A 24,560-nucleotide genomic window follows, 5' to 3' on the forward strand; every position below is an offset into this window, starting at 1 on the left:
AAGGTCCTGGGTTCAAGTCCCGGCAAAGCAACAGCAACAGCAACAATTTAATTTTTTCCTTGAAAAGCTTCTCAATGAAAACTCATCTGCTTTGCAGTTGTCCATCGGGGCCAGCACGTAAGTTCCGTCCATCCAAATCGTATCAAATTCGAAAAGAACCTCGACCTAAATTTCCTCGGAGGGAAATCGCAGAAGTATCGGGTTTATTTTTTAGTCCGACATAGGACAGATATAATTGGAAGGTTAATAAGCGTCTCCAAGCTAGCATAGAACAGGATCTAAAAGTCTGTTAGAATACAAACCATCCGGGGAAAGAGTCGGGAAGGGCATGGACTCAAGCGCGGGGCAGTAAAGTAGATCTTACAACCTTATACTTAAGTTATTCTTATCATTGAAAAGAAAGGAATGTAGGCTCGTAACGTATTCCCACGGTTATTCTGACTGAGAACACTGCCTACGAATTGGAGGAGCAAACGGTCAAGCACGTTTTGTGCACGCGCCTGGCGCTTGCCAGGCTAAGACTCCAGGTATCCTAGAAAGCTTCTAGTATTTGGCAAGGGGACTGGGTTGTTTTATAACATAGCTCCAGACTTTTTATTGTGCTTTTCAGTTTGGCCGTTAAAAAAACTTCGGGTAACACAATGGACTCATTCAGTCTATGTGTGGTCCGCACAGACCAGCCAGTTTAACCCAACCTAAACTAGGGTCTCCGGAAAATCCCGAAATAAATCCAAAAGCATATCGATAAGTTGTCCCGAAATAAACATTTAAGCATCCTGAAATAATTCCAAAAAATCCTGAAAAGCTCTGGAGATAGAACCGAGTTGACCCCGCGGATACACGTACTGATTCCAAAAAAATATTAAACTCAGTTTTGTTTTCGGCTCGCTCATCTACTTTGGAAATACGCAACGCAACTCTACGCTTAAGTTAGGTTTGGTGGTAGCTGCCCTGATAGGGGAAGCTCACTTGGATAACATGAAGCTCCGTTGTGATACCACATACAATAAAATAACGGTGACGTAGATATAGCTACTTAGAGAATCGTTGTTTAAAAAAAAAAATAAATAAATGTAAGGCGCGATAACCTCCGAAGAGAAATAAGGCCGAGCTTCTCTTCCAATTTGCGCCGTGCTCCTATTGATTTTCCCTACAAATCGGCCGGACGGGACCTATTTGTTTTATGCCGACTCCGAACGGCATCTGCAAGGCAGATGAGTTTTCACTGAGAGCTTTTCATGGCAGAAATAAACCCGGAGCGCTTGCCAAACACTGCCGAGGGGTGGCCCCGCTTAGACAAATTTTTTTCTAATTGAAAAACCTTATATCTAAAATTTTGATGTTGCTTTGCCCGGGGTGTGAACCCAGGGCATACGGTGTGGTAGGCGGAGCACGCTACCATCACACCACGGTGGCCGCAATCGTTGTTTAGCAATGATAAAATTCCGAATGATAGCGATCTCAACCTTAGATAAATCCTCGGGAGATCCAAGTGAGTCGCGACCGAAGTACTTTCGTCTAGTTCTGGCAAAAGCTGGGCAATCTAGCATAAAGTGATTTAATGATTCCACCTCATCATCCTCCATACAGCTGCAGCAGGATGGAGTTTCCAGTATACTGAGACGTACCGCATGGATACCCATGGGACAGTGATCTGTCAAAACCCCAAGGACCATTGATAGGTGAGCCTTGGTCAACCCAATTACTTTGACAGACCTCCTGCCATCCACGTTCGGTCAGAAAGATCTTGCTACCCTGCAAGAGGTGGTGTCCGCCCAACGTTAGCTGAGCTGACTCGAGGCCCATCGAGGAGAAAACCACAGCTGGCCAGCGGAATCCTGAAATCCCTACAGCCATCTTCATCCGGTTTAGTTGTACCGATGCGAGCTAAGAGATCCGCTTGACAGTGGCCCGGGATATCACTTATCTTATCTTAATTATAAAATAGTTCGATGCAATCGCAAGCGAAGTCAGGCACTCCCATAACAACCTCGATCGCAGTGTAGTTGAACTCAATGCCTTGATAGCCGCTTGGTTGAATTCCCTAACCGTAGTAGCGCTGGATAGCATTTTATCCACCGCATCTTTAATAGCGGCAACGTCCGCTTGGAATACACTGCAGGGATCAGCCAACTTAAACTTGCGGCTTACATTTAGCTCTTGACAAAAGACACCCCCCCCCCCCCCCCCAGTTTTTGTCACCCAACTTCGACCCATCCGTGTACAAGTTAACCGGTCCCCTGCCCCAGATGAATCCTCTTCCCAACTCCTCTCTCGGGGAATGACTGGGTGAAAGTTGTATAGAGTTGTATACAACTCTACGCTTCCTCGAGAACCATATTTCCCTACAAGAGAAAAGTTCCTGCATTCTCATCAAACTGTCCTCGTATCCTTCTTCTATAACTACACTACACTCTGTTCATGTCTTGTTTTTGTTTTTTGTCTAATTGCCAATTTACATTCAATTTGTGTAGCAGATATTCAAGCCAAGCAATTGATGTAGCTATCCATATTTGTTGTTGTTGTTTTTGGTCAGGTTTGAAAATATGGCAACCACGTTCAATTTGTTCGTTTGGACTATTGTGGTCACGACTATTCTGGCAATTCGCTTGTCGCTACTTCGCTTGTTTCGGACCGCTTGCCACATATGGTTCTTTTTCACCTGCATATGTACATATATGCCGAAGTAGTTTGTGCAACATGGTTTGTAAGATCTGAAGTGCTTTTTTATGTGAATTTTACTTGGCCAGCCGTATTGCACTTATGCACATACATCCTTACATTTGAACACATTTCTCTACTAACTGCTTTTCGTATTGTTTTCCTACTATTTTTCTACTTCATTCTTGCTAAGCTGTTTTCCTTTTTCTTGTTATGCCTTCTTGTCCTCCATACATTCTCAGTTGGTATTTTATCGTTGTTGATGGACACAATGCATTTTAGGCTGCCGCAAGCGTAGAGTTCGTAAATCTCAACCTGTAATTAACGTACAAATTAGAATGCGACCGCAAGGTGAGGAAGCGGGCGAGAAAGTGAGTTAATTGGAAAGAAGGTCTCAGTACGTTTTACTGGTTGTTTTTGTTTGCTTTTTGTTGTTGTTGTACTCGTACGAGTAATGCATATAGCAATTGCACAAATAGCTTTTGTTGCCACTTAACAGTGAGAGTCGTAAGAATAGTAAGACTACATGCTGGCGGGGACATTTTGTGCAAGAAATGCTTTTCCAATTTAAAGTAGTGGAGTGCTTTTATACAAAAAGTAAACATGAATTTAAATTGTAAAGTTTTCTTTGAGCAGGCAGCGTCAAATACTGCAAACTAGTCAAAGGTTCTACTTCAATCCCAACGGAAACCAACATAACTTACGGTCCATAATGCATTGAGCATCGTAGCATTACAGTCGAGTCGAGTAATCAACCAAACCGAACGTTTTTGTCATGAAGATTTATGTAATCCAATAACCTAATTATCCGTGGTGAGTCCTATGTCTTTAGCAGTCGAGGCACTGGTGGCCCCAAATTCGGGAGGAGGGAATTAGATGACCTAGAAGACTCGATGTCGTCATATCAAATCTTACCTGAGATGATCGGGCTAGTACATCAAGGTTAAACAGCGATAAAACTTCCTCGGAAGGTCTCCTTATTGCGACAAGCAGGTGAAAAAGAAAAAATAAAAAGGTAGCTAAGGGAAGTTTTACGGATGAGGGCAGTCATTTTCTGGAGATAGGAATCCAGTAATACCCAGTACCAACCCCTGATTCCACCAACCTGATTACTTCTGAAATAATTTTTTACCGCTCGATCTTTTGGTCATGCCAAAGCGCGGAGATTTTTATAGTCCAGAAGAAGTATCTTTGATGTGATCACACACGCTAGAATTCAACGAAATTTACGTCAACTTGTCTACGTAACTCAATGGTGCCCACGCCCAGAATATCATAGGCTTTTTGGCGTCCATTGTGGACAAAACACTTTGTCAAATATGAAATCCATACACTAACTCTGACTTGGAGGTCTGGCTTACGAATGGATCAAAATTTTAATCCGGTAATATGGAAGCTGGTATCTATGGGCCAAACTTCAAGAGATCGATACAAATGGGATGCTGTCGTACTATTTTTCTGGAAAAAATCTTTACAATAGAAGTTAACGGTCGAGAATTCCCACAGAGGTGCTTATCCTCGAGGAGTATCCTTACTATATCACACTGCCAGGCAGCATTGCGTGCCTTGCGATCTTTTATGACTACTAAGAAGCTAGGGAATAAATGATTTGGAGTCCTTATGGATATAGGAGCAAAAAACTATGTTTTTTTGGAATGGGTTCCTGGGTATGAGCAGCATAAATTTAATGAGCAGGCAGACCACAATGCCAACAAGGGTTCTTTAGAAGCACTCTGTGGTACAGAGGTCTTCTTTAGACTCACAAAGTACCACCAGTAACTGAGAAACAAACGCTGGATCCATTCTCTTCAATTGCGTCGCTCTGACGAAAGTAGACTGGCGTGACTCTTAATCTCCTTGTTGTTGCTGTTATTTTCGCAGTTCTTCACCCCATCAATAGGTGCTACTACTCATAAATTGCCAGCAATATTCTCTTACGTTAGATCCACATTGCAATCGAAAGGATGGTTGGGTTCATGTAGAGCCTCGTTACAAGCGAGATACACATTGGGTATTTTGGGCATGATTATGGATAAGTAAGATTTTAGCCTATTACAATATCGAGATCGAACTTGAGCTAGAGTGACGCGCGTCTCCCTGGGGAAATTGCTTTCCTCAACTGCGATATAAGGAAATTTCTCTTTAATAAAAGCGTACCCCGGGCATATGTTGTAATCAAATGACGAATTTTTTTGCATGTCTATAATGGCCTTCTTTTTTTCATACGGCTGACTTCTAGAGTATCGAATTTCTTCAAAGAGCTTACTGAGATGACTTTTAAGCTCCTGGGGCTTCTACAATCAGCTGCCTCTTGTGATGGATGCTAGTTTTTTGGGTATTCAACAAACGCTGCTCATTAATCGGAGGGCCAGCACCTGCTGCTTTTTTACGCAGACATCGGCGTAGGACACAATGTAATCTCCTTTTGGTGGAAAAGGGGTCTTTGGTAGCTAAAAATTAAACAAAAGTCAGGAAAGGACCACCACCCTGAATTACTCCCTTGTTTAATTCTTTTGGGTTTTGATGTTACGTTCCTGAACTGCGCCCATGCTTTCCCACCACACAGATAATATGCAGTCCACATTTGAGACAGGTAGGAAGGGTAGGGTGGTGGTGGTGGTAGGGTTGCAGTAAAGTGCTATGATTGACTGTGTAAAAGGCTTGGCTTTTGATAAGTGCAGCGCTACGAGTGCTGTTCTATGGTGCGGTTCTTGGTTCAGTACGAAATTTATTTGTGTGTTGCCCTAGACAATTTTCGAAAGTCATGCTAATGATTGGTAAGTCTCAGGTTCGCAGTGGAATAAGAGAGCAGGACGGTGTCACGTGTCTCGCCTAATGGTGATAGGAGTTATAGCGCACGATATGAGCCTCCTACTTTAGCTGGCTCCCCAGGCTTTAGTAGCAGTACCACCCTCGCTATTGTAGCCAAGGTTTTCAAGAATCGGATTGGCAATCCCGTTCGGGCATACTTCTTTAGATGGCTTCTTTAACATATATGGCCTACTACGATTGCTTTGCATTACATGCCAATATTGCGTTTGCACAGGAGCGCAAGGTCATTGCTCTAAAATTGAGTAGTACACAGTCAAGGAAAATTAGTAATTTGTTTAGGACAAAAAAGTAACAGCTCGAAGAACCCATACTAAGTTCGGTGGTGCTTGATTTTAGAACGCCTTTTGTCTTTGAGTATATGGACACATCCAGTCTGTATGTGAATCCTTACTGAGCGGTCGGTCTTACCTTACCTAACATATAGCTAGTGCGCTGATGTTCACTTTGTGATCGACTACGAAATGCATCTTGTTCTTCTGGGTGCTTCTCCTTTCATGTTGAGATAGCTCGTTCCGTTTATATTTCCCTTTAACATTAAATTCTAGGAAGCAACGCTTTAAAGACTTCTTGTGGGTGAATTTAAAAATTCGTGATTGAGTAGATTAAATCACCTTTATGTATGTATGTACTATAATCTGATATATTACTTTATTTTTCGTTTGGGACATCTCCAGGCTACAGCAGCATTTAGCTTAGCTCAGTCGAGCTCACTCTCCATAAGCTCATCTTCAGCATTAGCGTAATAAAATACGTACATACAAAGATAAGTAACGTTGACTGACATTGACGTTTGATTCTGATTCTATTCACCATCGTTCTACATATCGTCCTCCCTCTCTTTGTCTCTCCTGCAATTTTTCTCTGCCGACTACCGACAAACATATCACATTTAAACTTCAATTCCAGCGCCCTGTGCTTATTTTTAAAATCCCAAAACAACAGACTGGCCTGTACATATTAAGCTTGGCTCCTCTTCACCGTCTCGGCTTCTTAGCAAAAACACTTTAACGCAAACAACAATAAAACAAAAGCCAAGTATTGTCTATCACGACTTAACTCTTTTGCCGTAACTCTAACCCAACTTCGGCCTCGTCTCAATGCATATATTACCGCCTCTGTTGGGTCGTTGCAATCACCTCGTTTTTATGTGTGTTTTTTTATTGTTTTTGTCTCTCCATACCTGTTGTTTAATTTGTAACCTAATATGTTTTGATAAACTTCTACGTTTGTTGTCTTTTTTCCCGCCCTTCTTACTTTGCTGGGGTTTATATGCACTTTTCTTTACTTCGGCTGGATGAACTAAAAGCAGTGAAAATAAAAAAAAAACAACTCTCTCGTGCAATTCGCTTTTACCATTTATGCCCTAAAGCGCGTGCAAAGCAAATGCTTTTGAATAGTCCTAAGTGATCCCTATTATTGTTGTTATTTCAGTGTTCTCCTTTGAATGGTTTGATCGACCATTCCCTTGCTACCAGTTTTTAGCCTTATGCGAATGTATGTACGAGGGAAGTTCCATGCGACGGTAGACTTTTTTGAACTCAACACGTTATGTTTAGGATCATTAATGCTATGCGTTTCCATGTCGGGGAAATAGGGGAATATGACCCTCAAATAACAAATGGTTTAAGATCTGTAATTTTTCACATGATTAGATTGTGAAGTAAAAATTTCATTTCCTAGACCACAGAAACGAAAGCCCGTAAAATATGTATATCATTTGTAGAGGATTGTAGGCTCATTATGGGTATTCGCACCGGGCACTGCCTTCTGGTGACAAATGCTCCCAAAAGAGACCTCGCCAGTGATAGCAGATGTAGGAAGTGCGGGTTACACCAGACAGCCCGGCCTAAGCTTCTTCTTTTTATACTCAGCTGAACAGAGATCTGGGCGGAAAAAGAAATTAATTTAGCCATGTCCGTCCGTCCATCCGTCTGTCCGTAAACACGATAACTAGAGTAAATTTTGAGGTATCTTAATGAAATTTGGTATGTAAGTTCCCGGGCACTCATCTCAGATCGCTATTTAAATTAGCGAAATCGGACTAAAACCACGCTCACTTTTTCGATGTCGAAAGTTTCGAAAAACGAAAATAGTGCGATATCCTTTACTAAAGACGGGTAAAGCGATGAAATTTGGTAGGTAGGTTGACCTAATGGCGCAGAATAGAAAATTGGTAAAATTTTAAAAGAAGGAAATTTAAAAGTTTTGCAAGCTGTAATTAGGCAGCTGAGTATATAATGTTCGGTTACACCAAAACTTAGCCTTCCTTACTTGTTATTTTTGTAGCGATAACGATTTGATGTGACCACGATAAAACTTATTGGTCATTCAAACCACATTGAAGGTTCGACGCCCTTTCCTAGATTCTTTCCGCAGTTCTTTCCCCTTAACTAAACTGGATCACAAATTCCAATTTTTTTTCTGCACCAGAGACGCCATTATGAAATTCCTATGTAAAATCACCCCCTGATTCCGAAAATCAAGTTTATTTTTAATTCGATCGTAACGTTTTTGAGATATTTACGAATTACAGTTTTTAAAAAAAAAAAAAAATTGGGTCCATTTAATGATATATATCTCAAGAACAAATTGAACAATTCCAAAATGGGTTGAAGCTTTTAAAAGGCATACAACACTTTTTGCTAGGCCTTGCAGATTAAAAATAACGAACAATCATTACAGATTTTTTTAAATTTTTTATGTAGAAATATTAAAATATGTGTCCTTTGCGAGAAAGGATCTCGAAAACTTTTTTTTGCAGGTTTTATTTTCTCTCTAAGCTCTGTTTTATTACAAAAAAATAAGCTTTCATTCAACAAAATCGATGTACTAATACAAAAGTTATAAGCATTCAAGTAAATATATCCATTTAATACTTAAGTACCCTACTGGTACATATGTATGTGTTAGTGTTCGTCTAGTTAGCAAGTAGATTTTCGAAGGGTTATTAGATACAAAAAACTGTTAGTGTCGTTCTCTCAAACCCAGCTACATTTCAAGCAAGAGCATATTTTTAAGGCAGGTAGGGTTTTCTTTATAGAACTTGGGAACCTTTTTGTCTATGTAGGCTTGAATTTTTACTTGATCTAAGTATAAATAATAGTACATGCGCTTTGTTTCTTCATAAAATCTGCAAGGCTCGCCGGATACTGTTCAGTTTATAATTGCAGTTTATATATCATTTACTTAAAAATATAATATGAATAAAAGGGTGTGAGAGTGAGAGTGTACAAATGATCCAGATGTGTTCTGTTTCATCTGCGGTAAATTTATTGTTAAAAGGATGCGACGTGTGTTTTCAAATTCTTTGAAAGTTACATACTTAGGAATTGAGCCTAAATACCATGGACATCGAATACTGTGTGCACCACATATTGAGTCGAATTGATTTTTTTGTAAACCGAAACAAAAAGGTGCGTTGTAAAAATTAGGAATTTTCTCCCTTTTAATGCATAGCTGACTAATTTCTGAAACTATCTATTTAGGCGACATATGAAATTTATTACATCAATTAAGTAGAGGGAACCAACTTGCCATTCAACGGACTGTTTTATTTGAACTAGAAAAGTACTTGGGGTTGGAAAGTCAAAAAAAGTAACCTATGCAAGCGATCTACAGTGTCATTACTAGAACTAAATTCAACGGAAGCTACATTGCCAGAATCAAATTTAACTTCAGTTCCGGCTCCAGTTTCATTGTCAACAGCAGTATCTGATTACGAGGTATCATGTTGTACTGGATTTCAAACGAAAAACGAAAGAAACTCTTTGTCACAAGCCCAACTCAATTATTGGATAAGGGATTTGGAATTGTCAAAGGAAAAGGCCGAAACACACGCCTCTCTTATGCAACAATTTAAATTTGTTTTATCCGATGTTAAGGTAACATATTATAGAACTCGTCACGAACAATTTTCCAAGTACTATACGAAGGATGACTATGCTTGTTAAAGCAAAGACATTGCTGGTCTATTCAAACAGTTTGGTGAACATATGATTCAAAAGAGTGGCGATTGGTCATAGGCGAAGAATTAAGTTTAAAGGCCGTATTATTGAAAATTGGCAACCAAAAGCTATCTATCACGATCGCGCATGCAGTAAATATAAAGGAAACGTATGAGATAATGCAAAAATTGCACAAATTAATCAAATACGAAGAATATGATTGGAAAATATGTGCCGAGAACGAGAAAAATGTAAACAAAAAATTTGTTCTGAATTGAAATATAAATCCAGCCTAAGAAAATTATATATTAATGTGTCACTTATGTATTTATCTAATATACTTTTTTGTTTTCTTTCAGGAGTAAATATGTCTTTAAAAATTAATTTTCTACACTCCCATTTAAATTTTTTCCCGCAAAATCTTGGTGACGAAGGTGACGAGCATGGCAAAAGGTTTCACCAGCAAATGAAAATGATTGAAAGTCGGTATCAAGGATTCCGGGATGTCGCTATGATGGGTGACTCATAAGAGAAACAGATTCTAATCTAAATAAACGTCAAAACAAGACTCATAACTTTTTCATTTATAAAATAAGATCATAGAGTTAACCCAGATATGCCGACGGACCTCCTAGTGAAGCAATTTCCACAATTTTTTTTTAGTACCGTTCTTTTGCCATAAAATATTACAAAAGTTTAGATAAATTAAAAAAAAAATATTTTTCAAACGATTTTGTAGGGTGTACTACATGTAGTACGCTCGGTAAATACACAAAGAAAAGGTAATAAGTTTTAGTTATATAGGAAAAACAAGTTTTATTCAGAAACATAAATTCAACAAAAATATAATTTTTTTGTATGGTACTCAACATTACATTACATTAGTGGCACATCACATTTAATTCAGCATGTAGTTGTCTTCTTATGACAGTGGTTGCAACGTAATTGCTTACATTTTTCATCTGATTTTCGCGTGATCTCTGTTAGTAAATGATCCTTTCAATCGAATTTTATGTCGGCTGATGAGTACGATGGAAGAGATCCCAAAGAATTTCCATATGTAGATATAATTAAAGTAGCGATACGTCGTCTAGAAGCTAAGTGGTCCATATTTCCTCCAAAACTCTATTAATTTGCCAGGCATTATGTTCAGCAAGATCAATGCAATGCGCTAAAATTGGGAAATACCATTTTTTTCTTCGATCGACGCCCCCCCCCCCCCCCCCCCCCCCTTGAAGCGATTGTATTCGTGGATAAGACGTGGCTGCTGAAATTTTACATGCTTCTTATCCTTTTGGGACCAACGTGTAACTTCTTTGGAGGGTTGAACAGGATGGATATTCGAGTCTACGTAAATGGAATTGCTATCTTTCCAGCAGCTCACCATTATATTGTTGGCATGAGTTTTACGGTGGTCAAACCATCCCCTCTCATTTTTCTGCAGTTCAGCTTTTTTTGGTAGAGGACAGTTTATGAATCGATTTTGACGAATCAATCCAGTCTCTATTATATTGCGACTTTCCAAATCTACTAATAAGCGTATTGAGGTGAATAAATTGTCAAAGTACAGCCGATGAATAATATCGGGTTGCCTTTGAGTTAAGATGTCACAGTACGATAAAACTACACTGGCACCAAGTCCCATATCTTTGTATGCATTGTTGGGAAAAATTCCGGCGCCTTGGTATGCTTCAAACCAAATAATGTAACCCTTATACGTCGCTCCAACCCAAACTTATATCCATACCTTATGGGCACACCGTGTATATTGTTTACATCCGTGACCTCCGTAATATGGGACCATCTGTTCGTCAAAGGAATGCTGAACTGTTTTAAGGGCATTTAATTGAAAATTTTCGTTAAGCATTTAAATGAGGGGTCCAACCTTTGCAAACCTATCATTATTTTCCAGGTTATTATTATCTACGAAGTGTAAGTTTCTTATAATGAACTCAAACCGATCCCTCCGCATTGAATTTGATACAAAATGATGATGAGTGTCTCTGCTATTTTGCCAATATATCCGACGTCGTGCTACATACAGCGTTGTAGCCACTCAGAAGTAAAATTCCAATAAAGCATCTGATTTCGTCTTCTGTTATATTACCTGCTTGGTTGTGCTGTAAGGCGTAGTCATTTGAGTTCATTACGATGAGTTGCAGGAAGTCATTTGTTAAAAATTTTTGAAATAAATCAAGTGGCGTTAGCAAAATTTTATCCCCATATCTTGGTACTGCAGCCTCCGTTTCTTCTATGTCTTGTTTTACCCACTTAAGGGACGGAGTATCCAATTTACGTTTTTTGCAGATATCAGAGAAGCAAGGGGAGCATCATCTTCACTGTCAGAATCGGAGGAATATGCATTGCGAAAAAGTTCCGCCTCAGCATTTAATAATAAAGGTGGTAGGTTATCGAAATTCACTTCTCCGTCATCACCACTATCTTCATCTGTTACATAGTTGTTAGCGTCAACGGTGGGGACAATCGCAATCGTAATGTCGTAACTATCTCTGGGATTTTCTTCGTCGCTTTCTTCCAGAGTACTTATTATTTCACTCAAAGTTAAAAAACTGAAAAAATTTGTTGTTGTTTTTTTGTATTTTTGTATTTTTTTTTGTATTCTAGTGCCGGGCGTACTACATGTAGTACGCCAGCAAATAAACCAACAAAAATCACATATAATTGAGATTTACACTTCCACTGCTAGTGTACCTCAATTTCTACAACTATTTTTAATAAAAATATCCAAAAAAGAACAAAAAAATGGGCTTAAATATTTTTTTCTTACCGATTACGCGACATCTTCACACTTTTGACAATTTCACAAGACTCGCATTTTTGATATTAAAAAAGGTAATCAAGGAATTGCAATAGAAATTTGTTTTCAAAGCCAACTATGATGCCTGTGTTGTACATTAGCACAGTGATAGGTTGGTTACGTAGTTTAAATTACTGTTTACGAAATATTTTATAACTATAATAACAGGTGTACTACATGTAGTACGCTCAGCATATCTGGGTTAAGACAGAATCATATGTACATATGCAATTATTTGTAGGGTATTTAAGTTTTACTATATGGATATATTTCTTTGAATGCTTATAACTTTTGTATTAGTTCATCGATTTTGTTGAATGAAAGCTTTTTTTTTGTAATAAAAACAAATCTGCAAAAAAATAAAAAGTTTTCGAGATCCTTCCTCGCAAAGTACAATAATATATAATATTTTTACAAAAAAAATTTTAAAAATCCGTAATGATTATTCGTTATCTTGGAATCTGCAGGGTCTAGCAAAACCCGATTTGGACTTTCTCCATCCCTTCTTGAGATGTATATGATTAAGTGGACCCAATTTTGTTTTTTTTTTTTTTTTTTTTTGAGAAAACGGTTATTTGTAAATATCTCAGAAACGTTACCATAGAATTAAAACTAACCTTGATTTCATGTCTCAGGTGCATTTTGGCTGTAAAGCAGTGATATTGTTCGTGACTTTGCACTTTTCTTGGCATCTTCATATGGTCGACCAATCCCCATGTAATACAAATCGCCATTTTACTTTTCAGTGCATCTACTGGAACTTTTCCGGACACCGTCCGCTGAGCACTTACTGTTCGTATAGCAGTAAAACGGCAGGCTTTTTAGGCTATGGCTAGTTGGATAATTTTAGGTTCGTGCTATACTGGTATTGCTATAAGGTCTTATATCAGCAAGTAACATAGGTTCTAGGAAGCTTCTAATACTTCCCAAGAGCAGACAGTTATTTTATAATATATGTCGTAGTTTTTTGAAGTGTTGTTCTGCTTAGTAGTTCAGCAAACTTCTGGTAACACGAACCGGTCACTTCAATTTAACCGAACCTCTATGCTTGCAAAGTTAAATATTTCAGGTCTGTCCCTGATATTGAAGATTCTACTGTGGGCTCTGCAATCCAGAATTATTCACACAAAATTGGTAACTATTGTCGTTTTAGCACAAACTCCATAGTATCGCATCTTGTCCCTATTTTAGGTTAGGTTAAGAGGGCGTGTGTGGATAATACCCACACTTCCACTCAGATACATTTTTGTCCATTGTGAGTGCCCTCAGTAAGTGGTCGGTTTAACCCCATCCACAATGAACCACTTGCTTTCCCTGATGAACCCAAGCAAAAGCGATACGTCCACCTTCCCCACCTCTGTCAGGCTGTGGAAGAACCGTGAGCCCAGAGCGTTGTCGCTATTTTACTGGTTTTGCATTATACATCTGAATGAGAATAAAGTTAACGTGGTAACGTGGCATATGCGGATGACGTATTAGACTGGACGCAGAAGCCTCTACCTTGCATCACTTTGGCTGACGTACAAATAAGATGTTTCTCACTATCGATCTTCTGCTTAATGACGTGTTATGTTACAACGAAGAAGAGATAATCAAGGCGATTATACCGTAGGTTTTAATAAATCAGACAAAGAAGGTGGTTTTACTGGGTTCGTAGTTGGTAAACGACCGCCACACTCTCTCAAACCTTACAGATGCTATGATGCCTCTCACTGTCATTATTCTGCTTTGTTGCATTCTAGGTGGAATTCTTATCACCCCACACGTTTCGGGGAACAGATAAGCAGTCGAATCGACTCGAAGGTTTGATATGTCAAATAATTCGCCCCGCAGCAGTGTCAGAAGGTGAAAGTAATGAACCGGGTCGTCTTCATTCTCGTCAAAGGACTGCCTCCTTGTTAACAGCTTCGAAGGTTGTTGTTGTTTTGGCAACAATGAAGACACCGCCCGAAGGTCTGAGGTAGTGCTAGCGATGTTGATTGTCTTTTTCCGGATATAGATCCGGTACGTTCTGATAACAATCACCATTAAGGTATTAGCCCGACCATTTCGGGACGATTTAATTTGACCACATTAAACTTTCTAGGCCATCTCGCCCCCATCACCTAGTTCCATAAGTAACTTGGGGTCGCCAGAGCATCGGCTGCTAAATATGTGTATGAAACATTCATATTTGTAAGAGGGTTCGCCTCGCGTATGTGGGTTGCGGGAGCTGTGAAATGCGCTCATCAACCTCTTTGAGTCACCACCTTCGAACGTAATATACTTCCGTCACAACAAAAACAAACACATTCCAAGCAAGCTTACAACTTAATAAGCAAGGCACTGCCATATCTGCTCAAAGTTCAATATTTCGACATCGGAGTTCATGTCATTTTGCGGCTTCCGCATTCAGTAACTGTGTTTCAATCCAAATTATTAGTTATCCAGCTCGTTTTTTAAACACAGTTCGTTGAGAATAGGACAGTCATCTTCACTCATAGCCAAGAGTCTATTTAAGCTCTCGGCTTAGCATCGGGCATTCGGATTTAAAAAAAGTTTCCTGTAATCCAAACATAGGCGTGCGCATTGTATCGCACAAATAGCCAATTCATTGTAGCATACAAATAGCCACTAAGCGGTCAGTTTAAGTTAACCTAACTTATATAAACAGCGCGTGTGGAGTTTTACGTGAGCATCTGCTGACGTCGGCATAACGTTACGATGCATCAAAGCACAAGGTTCGAAGAAACGTTTGAGCAGCGCGCATGTTTCGCTTACATTGTTCCCAATTGATGATGTGAGTGAAGGGGTCTTTGTAACGCATCTACCATGCTGTGCTTTATGGCACCCGCCGAGTTAAACAACTCTTCCTCACTTTCGCATATTATCAATCACAGCCAAAACGATGCTTCCAAAGTGCATGTCCCAAATGAGCGGAAATGGAGAAAGCTCGCAAAAGAAGCTACTTCAGTTTTATTATCCACCTACTTCGGATCGGTGGGCTAGGGATGAGGTGGCGGTAGTGCCATTCGCATAATTTACACACCTTGCTCACCATTAATTATTGGATTAGCATAGAAATCGAAGGTCTTCGGCGTCTGTTATACCAAGTAAGCTTAGCTACTTTGTTCCAACATCTTCTGCTTTCCATAATTGGAACCAGTTTTGATATTTCGTTTCTTCATTTGAGCGAATAGTGTGTAATGCCGCTTTCAGAAGCATCACAAGTATTCACTACTATGACGACCCCACATTCATATAGTTATCACTACATATGGCAGCATTGTTACAGCGATCAGCAAGCGAATGTGAATTCATTGACAAAATGTAAATAATCACTTAAAAGCATTTCATTAGCGCGACAGTCGTAACCGTGAGGTCGCAAACTTCTCAAACAGTTTGTGATGATTTAGATTTAAGTAAAAACGATTTGTGCTTGATAAATCATTGAAAGTGCGACCAGGAAAGCCTATAACGCAAACACTTCTCGTAAATAGATGTAATTCTCTTATCCTGCCCAAGCCCACTACTTTTGATTAGTAGGTGACCTCTGTTGCCAACCGGTTGCCTGGGAATTGGTCTAGTGATTTGTCATCACCGGTCTAGCAATACAACGGTTCGTAATCTGCATTTTCTGCGTAACGATTCCAACAGCTTGAATCAAATCGCACCAGCACAGTAATGGGCATTCAAGAGAACGGAAAAAGATAACTTCTTGACTCTAGATTGATTGAGTGCTATCTCAACCTTCAACGAAACACACCTTACAAGAGCATATGCATATGCGCGTCAAAATACCACAGCCTATGTAGTGAGAGTTTCCATCTTAAAGTGCTGCTCTCTACGGACATATTGAGATATACTCGCCGGGACGGAGTATACTTTGGCCTAACTTCGTATGTGAGAATATAATAATATCGCGACTCATCAAACTCCCCTTTTACCTAAGCACCACTTCTTCACAACCCTCGAATTTAGGCGTTCAACGTCTTTCAAATACTTCAGTTTGCATTTGTTTATTTGTTTTATTTGTTTGTTCATTTGTTTTGTTGTTGGTTTGCCTGTTATTGTCGTTGGCCTGGGGTCATTTGATTGCTTTAATTCACTTGCATTCAAAATTCAACGATACACAGACATACTTACATATAACCAAACTCTTACCCATTCACATTCGTCTTTCCTTTAGCCATTTATGTTACATCGAGGCTTGATGATAATTGTTTTTCATTTGAAATATCCTCTGAAGACTTTGAGGACTTGAGGCCTCAAAATGTTACTCAAATGTATTTATATTCTATAAATATTTATAACCCCGTATTTTCATTTGATTGAATATTGAGTGTGTGGGGATGATGTATTTGTGTGTATGTTCAATGAGTGCTCACATGAAATTTTAATATTCCGAACCACTTTGAATGTTTTGCGAATTTTGTAGAATTTAAAATTGAATTTAAGAAAAGGCATTAGGTTCAAGGTAGCAGATATTGTTGTTGTTGCTATAGGCAGGTAGGTAGAAAATTGACTTTAGTACAAAGGTCTTATGAAATTCGATGTGTGAACATCCAGGTTAAGGTCTTGAAAGCTATTGTTTTTAAATCAACTAGTGCTAGTAAAGTCCTCTATCGGCGAACGAAAATCACGCCCTACAAATCGCTCGTCATACCTGCCCACCATTTATATATACCTTAAATGGCCCGAAATCATGGAAATGTTGAGAGAGAAAAGTTCACCGAAAGATTTAAATTCCTTTCCGTGATGCCGACAGCGAGTATTGAAGAAGATACAATAATGAGATGTACATGCTTTAAGCAGATGTGAAGATAGTGCAGCGAATAAAAACTCAAAGGCTTCGCTGGCTAGGTCATGTTTGCGAATTGACTAACACGCTCCGGCCAAGAAAGAATTTCAGTCGACACCACAGTTTTAAAGCAGAGAAAGGGGGAGACCTCCACTGAGTTGGAAGAAGCAGGTAGAGAAAAATTTCTTCTCCTTTGCTGCTCCTAAATGGCGTCAGTTATCGCAAAACAGGACAAGATTTCTTACGAAAAGGCTAAAGTCGCTTAGGGGGCTAAGCGGCTATTGATGATGATGATGATTGCTCATCCAGGAGATGCAATTAAACCAAAACAATTGATTTCGGGCTTGGGAATATCTACGGCGACTTCTTATCGGTAACAACCGATACCGCCAAGTAACTGTTGTTATCTGCTTATTATGATAGCGAACTATCATCGCCGAGTTATCGGTAAGTTATCATCATGGGCTTTTTATTGGTTTCTTATCTGATTCTTATTGACGGGCTGCAGATGTGTCATCGATCGGTTTTGTCGGTATCGGTTTCACATCAAGCCGATGAGTCGTCGTAAACAAATCGATAACTCTTCGATAAAAAATGTATTACTTTTTGGTTACAAATCCAAGCCAATAAAAAAATGGTAACACTCAATAGTATCAATAGTTTCTATAAACAATTAAGGAAGGCTAAGTTCGGGTGTAACCGAACATTACATACTCAGTTGAGAGCTGTGGCGACAAAGTAAGGGAAAATCACAATGTTGTAAAAAGAACCTAGGGTAACCCTGGAATGTGTTTATATGACATGTGTATCAAATGGAAGGTATTAAAGAGTATTTTAAGAGGTAGTGGGCCATAGTTCTATAGATGGACGCCATTTAGGGATATCGCGATAAAGGTGGACCAGGCCTGACTGTACGATATGGGTATCAAATTAAATGTGTTAATGATAATTGTAAAAGGGAGTGGGCCTAAGTTCTATAGGTGGACGCCTTTTCGAGATATCGCCATAAAGGTGGACCAGGGGTGACTCTAGAATTTATTTTGTACGATATGGGTATCAAATGAAAGGTATTAATGAGTATTTTAAAAGGGCGTGGGCCTAAGTTCTATAGATGGACGCCTTTTCGAGATATCGCCATAAAGATGGACCAGGGGTGACTCTAGAATTTGTTTGTTCGATATGAGTATCAAATGAAAGGTGTTAATGAGTATTGTCACGGATGCTAATAAGTTAAGTTATCCCATCACTAAGGCGATGCTAAGGCCATGCCAAGCAGTATTTACGTTAATAATCAAATCAAGTATACACATATATAAGGCAGCCCAGAGAGATGTCACACACAGATGCATTTACTTATACGCCTATGTGCGCGCGAGAGACTGTAAACTACAAACATTCACATCAATAATTCAATCTTTATGTATCTACATAAACGAATAAATAATTGCGTCTACACATATGTACCATGTACGAATACGAGCAGCGGAGAGTCAATGCGCAAACACAAGCATATATCTGAGAAGTTTGAGAGCTACTGGACTAGTAGATTCTGGAAGCGCCTAAAAGATGTATAAACGTGTGCAATTTTAGTTATAGCTGAGAAGTTTGAGAGCTCATGGAAAATGCTAGTACATTCTGGAAAAATGCGAACGAGGAAACCAAAGGGTATAAAAGGCAACAGATGTAGAGGCGCGGGAATTCAGTTTGAGTTGAGCAATCAATGAGTTATTGATTAAGCACGCGATCTGGCGGCCAATAGTAGAGTTTAATTTGAGTTATCAATCAGTTTGGTTATTAAGCCAGCTAGTAGCAAAGTATAAGTGTTATTGTGAAGTACTTTAATAAAGGCCATTTTTCCATTTTTCAATATTGGAGTTATTTATTCAACAGTTTAGTGATTCGAACTTAGCAGAGGATTGCAAATAAGAGGATTTGCAACAAATTCGTTACAATTGGTGTCAGAAGAGGAACTGTTGGATATATTCCAGAGGACAACAAGGACATGGCAAAGTTCAGTGAATTGAAGATCCAGCAACTGAAGAAGGAGTTGGAGAGCCGTGGATTGAATACAAGCGGCGTTAAACTTGAACTTCAGGCACGGCTACGAGAGGCAATGGAAGCAGAAGGAATTGATGTGGAAGAGTATGTCTTTCATCTTGATGGCGAGGAGACAACGAAAATTGAAGAGAAAAACGAAACATCGCAGACGGTTAGCAGCACAGACTTGAACATGATATTGGCTGCAATATCTGCACAAACATCGACAGTAGCATCAATGTCGTCGCAATTGGCATCCCAACTGGAATCGCAAAAGACAGAAATAGCATCTCAACTGGCATCTCAACTGGAAGAACAGAAAACGTATATGTCATCACAGATGGAATCCCAAGATACACGTATAACAGCGAAGATTGAATCACAGGAGACACGTATCTCAGAAATGTCGTCAGAAATAACATCTAAAATTGAAGCACAAGAGGCACGTATATCAGAAATGTCGACACAAATTTCAGCACAGATCATCGCAGATCTCTGCACAACTAGAATCGCGTATGGAAGAGAAACTAACGCAGTTTCAGGAAGGGTTCAGTGGGCGACAAGATAAAATGGAGGCCGAAATAGATGCTTTGAAGGATCGGATTCAGGAGTTACAATTGAACCGTCCAATCACTTCAATGTCTACTCTGAAGGTAAAATCCCCAACGTTTGATGGTTCTGTTCCATTCCAGGTATTTAAGCTCCAATTTGAGAAGACGTCGGCAGCGAACAGCTGGAATGCTGAAGATAAAGTTGCAGTTCTGTTCGTGGCATTGAAAGGGCCAGCAGCCGAAATCCTACAGACGATTCCCGAAGGAGAGCGGAACAACTATGAAGCATTGATGGCCGCCTGTCGAGAGACGTTATGGAAGCGAGCATAGGAAACAGATATTCCAAATTGAGTTGCAAAACCGTCACCAAAGAGCGAATGAGACTTTGCAGGAGTTTGCCTCGGATGTTGAAAGGTTGGCTCATCTCGTGAATGCGGACGCACCCGTGGAATACACCGAGAGGGTAAAAATCCAGAGTTTCATAAATGGCATACGAGATGTGGAAACGAAGCGGGCTACATACGCAAACACAAAGCCAACATTCGCAGAAACGGTGTCACAAGCCCTGATTCAGGAAACAGCGTCGCTTCTGTGTAAGCCAGTTTTCAAAGCACGCCGTGTGGAAGTAGAAAGGCCAGAGTGGGTAGACGCAATATTGGAGGCGCTGAAAGGATCGCAAAAGCGGAGTGAAAAAGTTATCAAATGCGGGAAGTCCGGTCACATTGCACGTCATTGCGATCTTGGCCTTAATAGTTCCAACAATGTGGGTGGGCGTAAACGAAAATCTGGAGGAGATGAGCAAGAGCGAGTAAGAGGTAGAGAGCTAGATCCAGCTATTGAATGCCCTGTGATATCTGTGTCACAAATTGGTAGACAAGAGGGAATGTGGATGTCAACGAACGAATACTGACTGTAGATACGGGCGCATCTCATTCCTTGATCCGATCTGATTTGGTCTACAGGAGAGTAAAGTCATTACCTGGAGCAAAGTTGCGTACGGTGACTGGCGAGTATAACCAAGTTCAGGGAGAAGTGATATGTGAAGTATTGATTGGGAGGGTCATGGTTCTACACAAATTTGTTGTGGCAGAGATTGTTGATGAAGTTATATTGGGAGTGGATTTCTTGGTTGACCATGACATCAAGATCGATATGCAGAGAAGGGTGATGCGTTATGAGAACCAACATGTGCCACTTAACTTTAGTTTGGAAAAAGGGTTCAGCAGTAATCGGGTACTGGTGGAGAAGACTCGACGAAAATCAAAGGTAAAGGTTGATGGAAAAAATGGGCCAAACAAATCAAAACCGAAGGTACCTGTGAGAGAAACACTGGCATTGAAAAGCCCTAACGGACGTACTAAAACGAAGAAAGAATGCAAGGGTGGTTTCAAGCCAAGGCACACTACTGTTGTGAAGCGTCGGAACGATACTGATTATGCAAAGCAAATCCGTCCAGCGCAAGCTCTGCGAAGTAGTTCTTCATTGGCCGAGCAACAGAGTGCGAGGGAACGATCGAGGATAATGAGTAGTAAGATGAAACACAGGTACGACAAGGAAAATAATTCCGAAGGTTTCCGGGAGGGAAATTTGGTACTGTTATAAAATTGTGCAATTTTAGTTATAGCTGAGAAGTTTGAGAGCTCATTGACAATGCTAGTACATTCTGGAAAAATGCGAACGAGGAAACCAAAGGGTATAAAATGCAACAGATGTAGAGGCGCGGGAATTCAGTTTGAGTTGAGCAATCAATGAGTTATTGATTAAGCACGCGATCTGGCGGCCAATAGTAGAGTTTAATTTGAGTTATCAATCAGTTTGGTTATTAAGCCAGCGAGTAGCAAAGTATAAGTGTTATTGTGAAGTACGTTAATAAAGGCCATTTTTCCATTTTTCCATTATTCAATATTGGAGTTATTTATTCAACAGTTTAGTGATTCGAACTTAGCAGAGGATTGCAAATAAGAGGATTTGCAGCAAATTCGTTACAGTATTTTAAGAGGGCGTGGGCCTTAGTTCTATATGTGGACGCCTTTTCGAGATATCGCCATAAAGGTTGACCAGGGGTGACTCTAGAATTTGTTTGTACGATAAGGGTATCAAATGAAAGGTGTTAATGAGTATTTTAAAAAGGAGTGGGCCTTAGTTCTATAGGGGGATGCCTTTTCCAGATATCGCCAAAAAGGTGGGCCAGGGGTGACTCTAGAATTTTTTTGTACGATATGGGTATCAAATGAAAGGTGGTAATAAGTATTTTAAAAAGGAGTGGGCCTTCGTTCTATAGGTGGATGCCTTTTCAAGATATCGCCATAAAGGTGGACCAGGGGTGACTCTAGAATTTGTTTGTACGATATGAGTATCAAATGAAAGGTGTTAATGAATATTTTAAAAGGGAGTGGGCCTTAGTTCTATAGGTGGACGCCTTTTCGAGATATCGCCTGAAACATGGACCAGGGGTGACTCTAGAATGTGTTTGTACGATATGGGTATCAAATTAAAGGTATTAATGAGGATTTTAAAAGGGAGTGGCCCTTAGTTGTATATGTGAAGGCGTTTTCGAGATATCGACCAAAATGTGGACCAGGGTGATCCAGAACATCATCTGTCGGGTACCGCTAATTTATTAATACCACGAACAGTATTCCTTCCAAGATTCCAAGGGCTTTTGATTTCGCCCTGCAAAACTTTTTCATTTTGTTCTACTTAATATGGTAGGTGTCACACCCATTTTACCAAGTTTTTTTCTAAAGTTATATTTTGCGTCAACAAACCAATGCAATTACCATGTTTCATCCCTTTTTTCGTATTTGGTATATAATTATGGCATTTTTTTCATATTTCGTAATTTTCGATATCGAAAAAGTGGGCGTGGTCATAGTCGGATTTCGTCCATTTTTTACACCAATACAAAGTGAGTTCAGATAAGTACGTGAACTGAGTTTAGTAAAGATATATCGATTTTTGCTCAAGTTACCGTGTTAACGGCCGAGCGGAAGGACAGCCGGGCGACTGTGTATAAAACCTGGGCGTGGCTTCAACCGATTTCGCCCTTTTTCACAGAAAACAGTTATCGTCCTAGAATCTAAGCCTCTTCAAAATTTCACAAGGATTGGTAAATTTTTGTTCGATTTTTGTTATGGCATTAAAAGTATCCTAGACAAATTAAATGAAAAAGGGCGGAGCCACGCCCATTTTGAAATTTTCTTTTATTTTTGTATTTTGTTGCAAGATATCATTACTGACGTTGAATGTTGACATAATTTACTTATATACTGTAAAGATATTAACTTTTCTTTTAAATTTGAATTAAAAAAAAATTTTTTTTAAAAAGTGGGCGTGGTCGTTCTCCGATTTTGCTAATTTTTATTAAGCAATCATATAGTAATAAGAGTAACGTTCCTGATAAATTTCACCATGATATCTTCAACGACTGCCAAATTACAGCTTGCAAAACTTCTAAATTACCTTCTTTTAAAAGTGGGCGGTGCCACGCCCATTGTCCAAAATTTTACTAGTTTTCTATTCTGCGTCATAAGTTCAACTCACCTACCAAGTCATCGCTTAATCCGTATTTGGTAATGAATTATCGCACTTTTTCGATTTTTCGAAATTTTCGATATCGAAAAAGTGGGCCTGGTTATTGTCCGATATCGTTCATTTTAAATAGCGATCTGAGATGAGTGCCCAGGAACCTACATACCAAATTTCATCAATATACCTCAAAATTTACTCAATTAATCGCGTTAACGGACAGACGGACGGACGGACATGGCTCAATCGAATTTTTTTTCGATACTGATGATTTTGATATATGGAAGTATATATCTATCTCGATTCCTTTATACCTGTACAACCAACCGTTATCCAATCAAAGTTAATATACTCTGTGAGGTCTGCTCAACTGAGTATAAAAAGATTATAAAAATTACATAAACTATTTGGTTTGAAAATCCTTTTTTTCGAACTTAGGCACCAATTTCCGCGATTCCAACTTGGATTTTATTGCACCTAATCGTGACTTTCTTGAACACTGATAAACGGCAGATTCCGTCGTTATCTTCACAGCTCTCTCAACAGCTTGAGTATGACAAGGAAGCTTTAAAAACAATGGTTTGTTCTCACCACCAGATTCTACAATGCCATGAATTTCTGCGTCTGATAAATTTTTCAAAAGTGGAGGCTCAGTTAAATTTTCCTCCCAGTTAATTTAATTAGTATACGAATTTGCGTTAAAATATATAAATGGCACGTCAAAAAGCCTAGGTGTTAAAGGTTGACTCATACTGCGTGCCTTTAGTATGCGACGTGCTGCCAGCTCTCTTATGTCCTTTCTCTCATCTGTTATCATCGCAAGAAGAATGTTTTCGGGATGCGCGAAATATCCGTTTCTTTGGATAACAGGATCTATAATCTTTTTTAAAGTTTGTGGAAGATATCTGGAGGCCGAAATAATGTGAAACAGATGGCGAGCACCATATTTGCATGATGGTTTGCTCTTAATTAAAAACCAGGACGGTGCATAAACTTTAACCACAAAAGTAGCAACTGTTATCAAATTTTCCGTCGGCTTTTCAGTTGCTACATACAAACGTAGTATTCGGTTGGCGCATGTGATCCAACGTGCATGTGAAAGTTTACCTGGAGACTTATTTTCCAAATCTTTTGCAAACACACCTAAAATTACTGCTGAGACAATTTGGCACAAGTATTGCTGATCGGTACTCAGATCAAAGTATACCCGTCGAGATACCGAAACAAGTGTCTCAGAGGCAACTCGTTCATATGAAGCAAACAAATTATCCACTGAAGTGGTTTTTGTAGTTTTTTCTCCAGCAGCCTTATAACTGCACCGTTTTTCCCAGTGTTGACATTCGTTCCATCACAGCCAATGGCCATCATATTATCTTCAGAAATTTCTCCATTTAACAGAAACTCAGTTA

The sequence above is a fragment of the Eurosta solidaginis genome, chromosome 2, assembly GCF_040869045.1.
Source record: "Eurosta solidaginis isolate ZX-2024a chromosome 2, ASM4086904v1, whole genome shotgun sequence".
NCBI classification, from domain to species: Eukaryota; Metazoa; Arthropoda; class Insecta; order Diptera; family Tephritidae; genus Eurosta; species Eurosta solidaginis.